This window comes from Lepisma saccharinum, chromosome 16, assembly GCF_977018435.1.
Source record: "Lepisma saccharinum chromosome 16, izLepSacc3.1, whole genome shotgun sequence".
NCBI lineage: Eukaryota > Metazoa > Arthropoda > Insecta > Zygentoma > Lepismatidae > Lepisma > Lepisma saccharinum.
The window spans coordinates 59709861-59720056 of NC_139244.1; positions in this window are offsets into that span (position 1 = coordinate 59709861).

A 10196-nucleotide genomic window follows, 5' to 3' on the forward strand; every position below is an offset into this window, starting at 1 on the left:
CGAAAAGGAGAAAATGGTTGCAAGCATGCAGTAATAATTTTTTCCTGGTTTCACTTCATTTCTCGTGAAATTCTAGCCTGATTTGATATATCACATCACCCTCTTACCTTTGAAATTTTTGCGTTGAATTCAATATGGCGGTCAACAATATGCCAGACCTGCGCTTGACACACACAGCTAGGGATCTCCATGTGCTTAACCTATTTCCTTCATGACCAATTATACCCAGGATAACTCCTTTACATTTTGTAGGGGGTGTTAAGGGGCATTTGACTCGTCATAGTTCATGTAATGAGGATTTTATCAGTCACATAGTTACACATATTATTTTGTACCTTCAGACCCCATTGCAGTCCCAGAATGATTTTTTGATATGTTTTAAGAGTATGGCATAAGGGACCAAATATATTTTTTTCACGACTTTTTGGCGATGACATGTTTTGAGATATTGAAGGTCAAAGGTCAAGGTCACATGACAAAATTATATGTTTATCCAAAGGTAGTCTTCTTATATATCACTGTAATGCTTGTTCAATTCCCTGTAGATAAGCTTTTTTGAGCTTCCTAGGCGAAACAGGGGTGGGATTACAGCACATTTAGTACAGCTAAACGGGCTCAACAAGGGCAATTTATGCGAACTTTGACCTTGAATAATTTAACAATTACAAGACGCACGGTCTCAAAATTTCCATAGATACTAAATTCCATTCATAGTTTCAACTCCCCAAATTTCATGAAAATCGGAGTTGGTCAGGTTGTGGGCGACGTCGTCAAATCTTTGTCCTTTCATAGCCATCTTAGTCTTGGGAAAAAGGAAAAATCAGCAGGCGATAAGTTCGGAGAATGTGCAGGGTGATTGATCACTGGCACTGAATGCTTAGCAAGGTATTGTTGTACAGACAATGCAGTATGAGGTCGAGTATTATCGTGTAACAGAAGTCATTGGTCAGAATTGCAGAGGTTCTTCCTAACCGGCTTCATCCTGTTTCAGAGTCGACCAAACACTTCCTTGTAATACCACTGATTGATTGTTTGGTTTTCAGGGTTAAATTCATGGTTGATCAGTCCTTGGGAATCAAAAAATGCGATCAGCAGCACCTTTGTCTTCGATTTCGACATCCTTGCTTTTTTTCTTTATGGGCGAGAACTGTCCTTTCCACTGCGCACTCTTTTTGTTTCGGGGTCATATTGTAAATACCAGGTTTCATCTCACCTTACACTGCCCGTATCATCTGTAACGTTTTGGTAAACGATTTACCCAGTTTGCAACATAACTTCATGCTGTAATTGTTGTTCCATCTTGGTGCACGTATTTTGTACGTCGCTTGCACACGACCTGCATCTGACGCACGCTTGCCCCGATACCGACTGTCTGCAACAGGTTGAAACGTGCACTGACGGGAAGTTTAGATATAGCTCTTTGCAGTGTTGCTAGAATACGGTACCCTTTCATTTGTTTTTTTTCCGGTTCGGTTTCTTTATGAGTGGCCCTTGTATAAGATTCAGGCCGTGTCCGAAAGGTGCAAGACCGTACTTGAAGCGAGCATCCTCCAAGTATGGTCTTGGAGTGCGGTCTTCAAGTCGTGGACTGGAAGTGTTGTCTTTCGAATTGCACTTCAACTGCAGCGCGAAATACGATCAGGAGATAAAACTGAGTACTCGTTGTTTTCCTCATCATTTACACACTTGTTTTTCACAATAGAAATCACATAGCATTTTCAAATGCCCGTACACATACATTTCAACACATTAGAAGAACTATAACCAACAACATGCTGGCCAATAACGTATATCTACCTGTGCTGCTCGCTTTCTACCTCCGTGATTTTAAACAAATGAACAATGAGTGTGGAAACCACGTGACCTAGTCACCAACCATCTGTACTGCACGCTGTGTACTTGCGTCTTTCTGTTCTTGGCGCTTTCGAACTGTATTAGGCGACGTCACTTCCGCCAAGACCATACTTCAAGTCTGCACTTTGTACCTTTCGGACAGAGCCTCAATGTTCCCCTCAAGGCTAATAACCCCACTTCCTTTGTTTGGCACCTACTTGCTAATATCATAGGCGTGCGCAGACCCTCTGATGGGGGGGGCAAAAGAATTGATGTAAGTTCAGTTGGGAAAGAAAAAATATCATTTCATCTCATTCTTTTAGTTTTATTGCATCGATGCCCGTGTGTGTGTGTGTGTATCTATCTATCTATCTATCTATATCTATATCTATATACCGTGCGTCCATTTCGATCTGCAGCCGAGAGATCGGGAGAAGCGTGGCGGGCGGCACTGACGGAGATGCCGACATTTGCGGCCTCAAATGCCCGCTTATTTTTATGGACATATGCAGACATTTATATAAATATTGCAAAACGAGCACTAACCTGTGTTATAAGAGTATGGTTTTAATTTTAGTAGCTTAGTGACTGTATGTGCCGATGATTTTGACACGCCCACCTCTTGTGAAACACGGCGTAGAGGTTTGTTTGGAGAACGTTCTAACGCTGCACCAATTTCATCGAGTTTTGCTTCGTTTAGATTCCGTCGTTTTTGCTTAGGTGTTTTAAAATTTAACGATCCAGTTTCTCGTAATTTAAGGACAAGATGTCTAACCGTATCTCTATGTGGAGGTGAAACGCCTGGGAATTTCTGTACAAATTGCCTACACACGTCTCGACACGAGTTTGTTTTCACGTAGGTACGTGTCATACATAAAAAAATCTTTGTTCTAACGTGAATCTTGCTGCTGGCATTCCAATCTCTCACTGACACGTCACACATACGCACTACAATAACACAAACAAGTAACTGCAAGTAACCAAGAATAACACTCTTGCGCACAGTACGAAATTAACACGCTCTTGGTTTACATTGCTCGCCACTATATTTACAACTCTGTCTTCATCTAGTCGCGAAGGAACAAAAAACTCGAGCTCGGAGATTTCGGATTGCAAGGAAGCTCACGAACACTATTGACTTTTAACGGTTTCTTCTACAGCGTAATCTTGATACAGTGTTGCACATTCAAAACCTCCAAACGATCCCCATCGGCACAAAACTCTTTCAAGGATATAAACTTAAGCAGGACGTTACTGGTCAAAACTATGATTAAAATGTTTTATTATCTGTGGCTCTGAACATCGTTTCTAAAGCGTATTTTTTTGTGTATATAAGAGCAGAACTTGGATGAATTACAGAAGAACTTTTGCGTGTTGTAACACAGGTTAGTGCTAGTTTTGCAATATTTATATAAATGTCTGCATATGTCTATAAAAATAAGCGGGCATTACAGGCCACAAATGTCGGCATCTCCGTCAGCTCCGTCCGCCACGCTTCTCCCGATCTCTCGGCTGCAGATCGAAATGAACGCACGGTATATATATATATATATATATATTTCTGTTGCTGTTCAGCAGCAACAATCTGAAGTACTTAGTAGTTTCTTCTTCTCTCTGGTAATTTACAAAGCAACTGATGAAGGTAATCAAAATTCTGTCGATGAACTGTAACTAAGTTAAGGAATTCTTGAGAGGAGTTCACTTGATTCTGATGATGCAGTGTAGTGCAAGCAGAAGTGAGGCTGTGGCTCCATCATTAAGATCAACAATTCTACAGTGACGGCATTAAGAAACTGGTCTCTCGTTGGCAGACGTGTGTTGATCGCCAGAGCAATTATGTGGAAAAGTTATTGTGTAGATATGGACAATAAAGTTCTAGAAAGTTAGAAAGTTACCTGAATATCTTTTATTAAACCATTTAATAGGAGGCATTACTTTTCAGCACACCCTCGTATATAGTAACATTCAAACAAGAGTTCTCATGTTACCAGGTAGTTAAATCGAAGTTAGCGTCAAACATTTCGAGCGCATACCTTGCTCTCACCTTCCAAACCAGAGAACACTGGTTCGAATCACATCGCCACGAAAGCTACAATTCGTAATGATGTAACATATTATAGGGTGTAATACTTCAGTAGTGGATTAATCATACGTAAAGAAAGAGTTTATATAAATATGGGACCAGAAAAGTGTAATTTCTGAGTAACATGATCTGTAAGTAGCAGGTGGTTATAATTCAAGTTCCCTTTCTCAGAGCCCTCTGAAGCCCATTTGAAGCATCGGATTGAGGTGAAACTTGGTAGAAGCTATGGAGACCATGGTCGAGCAAATGCCTATGAAAAAATAGTTCAAATTTTCACCACCAGGCAGAAATGTGGCGCTTCTTTTTCCAACGATGGAGGCTCATCTACAGGGTAGTGCATACTGTATCTACCAATATCAGTTGGCAACCCTGTTGGAACACAGCTGTGCATGCACAGAAGTCTCCCATGCTTATGCAGCTGCAAGTGTTCATATCAGTCTGAAACCGAACTTTCGCATGTTCAGACAAAAATCGTGGCAGTGAAGGTGTTCATCCGAATAGATTCAATTCAGGAGATGCAGTGGACATTGCAGCTATGGTCCAATGATGGTCACTATCAACCCGTGCCAGAGCGTCACAACATGATACGATGAGTCAGACAATAAAGAGGCAATGGAGGCATGCAGAAAGAGAATTCTCCAGGATGCATATTCTCTGGTGTCCTAATACCTCTCAGTGCAGAGCCCTCTGTGCCTATTGAATGGAACCTGTTCGGATTAACGCCTCCACTGCCAGAATTTATGCCTGAACAGGTGAACGTTCCATGGCCAACTGATAGTGAGACTTGCAGCTGCTTAAGCATGGGAGACTTCTGCGCATGTACACCAGCATTCCAACAGGATTGCAAATTTATATTGGTAGATTCAATATGCACCACCCTGTATATATATCTCAGACACACAAGGAAAAACCTGGTTCAGCAATTTGATTGTTATTCGATTGAGAAAAACATTCTTCTGAATGTAAAAGGGCAAATAAAGGAAGGGGGACAGGAAGAGGTTAATATAGACACACTTCCATGATCCACGCACGTATCTCCTCCTTCACTGTAGACTTGATATACTAACCCCAACCTTCATACAAGAACTGACTCTCAACATTCATTCCGATTGGTTCCACTGCTTAAACATACAAATTTCAGCACCTATCAAGATTAGCACCTTTCCACTGAGGCCAGCTGCACACCTGATAAGACACAACACAACATAACAAGTCATTTTTGTTGCAAACCGACTTGGGGAACGTTTAACATGGGGGCTCTTATGGGCGGCCACACACCGGACGAAACATTTGACATTGTGACAGTTTGCGTAAAAGACCGAAGGTTGGACAATTTGGTATTACAGGAGTGCCATGCGGCAAAATGCTCTGCGCAGGTGTGAATCCACTCTTCAGCAAGCATATGACTTAGGTATTGTTTGACAGTGTGTGCTAGGTCAAAAATGGAGGATGACCTAGAGAAGCTAATCATTCTGCTGTGCAAGCAAGGCCTCCATTGTACGATTATTCATAGACTGAGCACCATAAGGAGGACAAAATTGATGCACTATGGAATTAAGTGGCACAATTACATTTCCTGAAAGAAAATCAGCCTATTGGAAATTATCTTGTATTTGGACAGACAATGTAGTGTGCAAAATGTATCGTAAATTGTACAAGAAAAACAAATCTTTAGGTCAGTTCGATATTATTGCTCGAATAACTGTATGTTTGCAGTTTGCAATTAAACTTTTTCTTTTTTTGGAGGGGTCAATCTATTGCTGGATTCATGCGTAGACAGGAAATATAAAATAATCTACTCTCTTTAGAGAAGATAAATTAACATTTAATGAAAAATCACTAGAAACACAATATAAAACAAAGCTACGCAATAGATAACTCATTTCCTCACGCAAAAAATGTGTTTCCAAAGGTTCAATGGCTTTACTGAAATTTCATGTTTTCACAAATATGTTAGTGATTTTTTTGGGGGGGGGGGTTATGCAACATGTTTACGTTTTGTATAAACCACATATAAAATATCAAAACTAAATTATCATATTGCTAGAAACGGTAAGGAAATAGAAACATCCCTGCTATTAATGAAAATTTACTTTTGTTGCCATGAATAATTGGCTCCTGTGGGGTGTCCCCCGCCCTCCCTGTTCCCTAGTACACCTTCCCATAACTTCATTTTTGTTAACAATTTGTAAAATGATGTAGTTGCGGAACACTGCGATGACTAGAATTAAAGTAGTCAACAGCCCTTCTGCCCTTTCGTTCTTGTATGAAGAAAACAAGACTTGTCTCTGTGCTCTGTGTATTGTCGTGTTGTGTTCATCGGGTTGTGACTCGTAGTGTTGCATCACATCATGTAGGATCCGGTGTGGATGGCCTGAATGAGACAAATAAATGAAATTCACATATTCTGCATTCTAAACAGACAGGAATATTCTGCATGTATAGCATGTCCTCCTCGTATCTGCTTGTAATATTTATTAATATTAATCATTCAACAATATTCCAAAAATAAAAATAAAAATACTGGTTCTTATGTGTGTCCAAAAATGGCACATACGAACTTTCATCCACATCTGAAGTTGAGGGGTGGAAAATGAGTATATTGGCTGGGTAATTTTGCTAGGAATGACCCCAATACATTATGGACACACTACCTGTAGTAGTATCAGTTTTAACCTCCTTAATATGGACACCCATTTTCATAATCTTACCACTGCAGTTTTCAGTATGTAAGTAATTGTGTCCCTTACTACACCCCTGATAAACTCAAGTGAACTTAAGGAAACAGAGCACATCAAATTTTGCAACATACCAAGGTGAGTACTTTTTTATTATATTACACATTTACATTGCAATACTAACTAAAGTATTCTTGAGAAACGCATACCTGAAGGAAGTTTGAACGTATTTATTGTACAGGAACTGCCAGGTCATCATCATCATTCTCGTCAACTTACTTGGTCTCCGTGCCACTGATTTAGCTTATTTCAGAGTCACTCTCTTGGAGATTAACAATTACATTTAGTACTATGCTGTCTCAGCCAATTCCTTGTGAAAATCCTCTTCCTGAAGTTATTCAAAGTGCGAAACACAACTAGGCCAGTCCTGTACGATGACCCTGTCAAGGGACTGATGCATAAGTTTTTCAATGTCTGCAAGTCGAAAAGTATTATTTTGAGTTGCAACTTCCCCCTTTACATTAGCCCTAATTGGGTTGTACTGACCGTGGTGAGGAGGAAAACGAATAATTTGGTGTCCGCTTTCCAGTGCAATTTGGTCTAGCTCGAATTTTTTGTCTTGTGTTCTGAACTGATTTAACCTTCTGTAAAAATGCTGCTCTTGTTTCAGAGGGATTGAATGATACGTTATTTTTTTGCAGCCACTCTTGAATATCCAGTTTTCTGGAATTTGTGGAAGGAAGTTTGTCAATGATTCTGGAATGATAACATGGCATTAGCCATTACTAGGATGGATCTAAATTGTGAATTTATTTACGACCAAACTGTGAAACTGTTGGCATTCATTTCTGAATGATAATTTAAATTTTTGTTACCTGGTCGGGAACGGAATACCCATTTACTCTCGTGAATGAACCTTGTCCTTGCAGAACCAACATAACAAATTATAAACCAGCCGCCTTTTCCTACAGGGACCCTGAGCCCATCTCTTTCTGTTGAGTCTTGCCAAATGTCAGTTTTTGAATGATTTTGGTTAACCTACATCTCATTGAGATCGATGCACCAGATGCTCTGAGGTTGTGCATTATTCTCAAAAATGTTATTCTCGCGGCAACTATATCACCACTTTCTAATAGCAATTTATGCCGATTGTTATTTTTTTGTATATATATTTGAAGCCCAAGCATTATAATATTAACCCTATAGAAGTAGAGGAACCAGTGTAATTAATTTTTTCACCCATGATATGGACAAGTTTCTTGATAGAAGGATATACATTTCAAATATTGATTGATTGATTGATTTTGTGTTTTAAGTCCACTTTATGCACAATAAGGCTAATTGGAGCTGGACCTACAGTTTAAAGTGGAATCCGAACCACTATGTGCCTCCACCGGGTATTGATTACAAGGCGACAACACTACCACTGTGCCATCAGGGAGGCCCATACATTTCAAATATTGTACGGCAGAGTACATCTTTTTCAAAGTCATATAAGCTAGTGACTTTTCTGTTTTCTAGCATGTTTCCCAGGAGATTTGAATATAGGTTCACCGATTTCTGTGGTAGATGTTTTACACTGATTTACAATACGCACACAGTAAGAAAATAACACCACACGCTTTAGTCATAAGTTCTAGACTGAGAAAACACTGTTTTAGCATGCACTTCTTCTGACCTCAATTGCTTTAAGTAAGAATACACTTTAAAAATAATATTTTACACCCGGTGCCTGAACTACTGGTGCTAGGTTTCAAGAGTGACATTATTAAATAAATAACACAGAACACACATTATTGCATGAAAGGGCTGTATTGAATCATCTCACAACTGTTCTTTATGGCATATCAATACATGATAAGCAAATAACTTTACACCGCCCTTGCTACGAAAATACTGAACTCAAACTGACCCAGACTCACAATGTCTGAGAATGCCCACGACAAAGAAGGTTCATTGTGTACAGTAGTGGCATTAATTCTGGACACTTTTAGTAAAACGTTATTTTTTAAAAAATCTCGAATGTAGAAACTATATTCTGCATAGAAATATTAAACAAGTTTAAATGACATCGTTCAGTAACTTCAATAATTGCATCTGAGTGCAGCATTGTAGTCTGATTATAATTGTTATTGTTATTTTCAACCAACAGAACACTTGTGTGCAATTGTTGTATAGTAGGTCAACTTCCCAACTGCAGCAAACAATGAAGCTCACACTTAACCCACAGTACAATACAGAAAATACCAATAATCAGAGAACAGTGCTGCAGTAAGATGAAATTCTTGAAGCTACTAAACAATGTACAACAATGATGCTCCCAGTTGACCTACTATATACAACAATCGCACACAATCTGTTCATTGAAAATAACAATAACAATAATAGACTACAATGCTGCACTCAGATGCAATTATTGAAGTTACTGAACGATGTCATTTAAACTTGTTTAATATTTCTATACAGAATATAGTTTTTACATTCGAGATTTTTAAAAAAAGAACATTTTACTAAAAGTGTCCAGAATTAATGCCACTACTGTATATTGAGATGAATTTAACATCCACAGTTTTCACCAGACATAACAATTTAGCTGCATAACACAACGGCCACGAAAAACAGATGGAAGGGAAATGAAAGAGATATTTATTGTGTGTGTTGAGATGTGATGTTTCCCGTGTTTCTTCAAGGAACGATAACTACGGATGTAGGTGACGGAAATTAATGGGACTTGGACAGTCAGGTTCAAAATGTCTTGCTCCATCTTAAGATTTTTATGAAAACTTCTTGCGCACAAGAAAAATACGTAACACGGTGTTTAACTTGCATGCAGCCATTTCATAACTACAACGTTGCATTCCTGCCATTGGCTGGTCACCATGGATAGGCTCTGCATGGCCTGCCCAATATCGCTTCTAAAACCGTATGTCGTATAGGCTTCCCCAACAGTATAGTGGTAACATTGTCATGCAATAATCCAGGGATTCTGAGTTCAATAACAGCTGGAAGTACACTGAGGTTCAGGTCCACTTTAAATTTGAAGTCTAGTTGTGATTACCTTATCTGTGTATAAAGTGGACTCAAACTTCAACATATTATCAATAAAGTACACCCTACGAGGGGGTGATGATAAGTCCTTATATTGTTTTGATACAAACAAATTGTAGATTGTAATGAACCTTCATCCTTGTTTTCTTATGACAAAATATGGGCCTTCTAATGTAATTGTATCTTTGTTTTCCAAGTGTGAGCTGACCATGGTAGAATTTCAGGAAAACTGCAGTAAAAAATGACAGCAGGGCAGAGATCAAGTATCTCTTCTTGAAAAGAAAGCATGAGGATATGGCATTAACATGGGGGGACCACAGCCCTTGCTATGACAGTGTGAAAAACTAGGTTGCCAAATTTAAGATCAGGCACTTCAGCATATACCATGAGTCATGTCAAGAGAGGCCTTCAGTTGTTATTGTGCAAGAAACAGTGGACGCTGTACATGAAATGATATTCGAAAATAAAATTTCTGCTATGCTGGTAGCGGAGACCCTGAAAATCTCCTGTGAAAGAGTTGGTGTAATTATTCATGACCACCTTGATATGAGGAA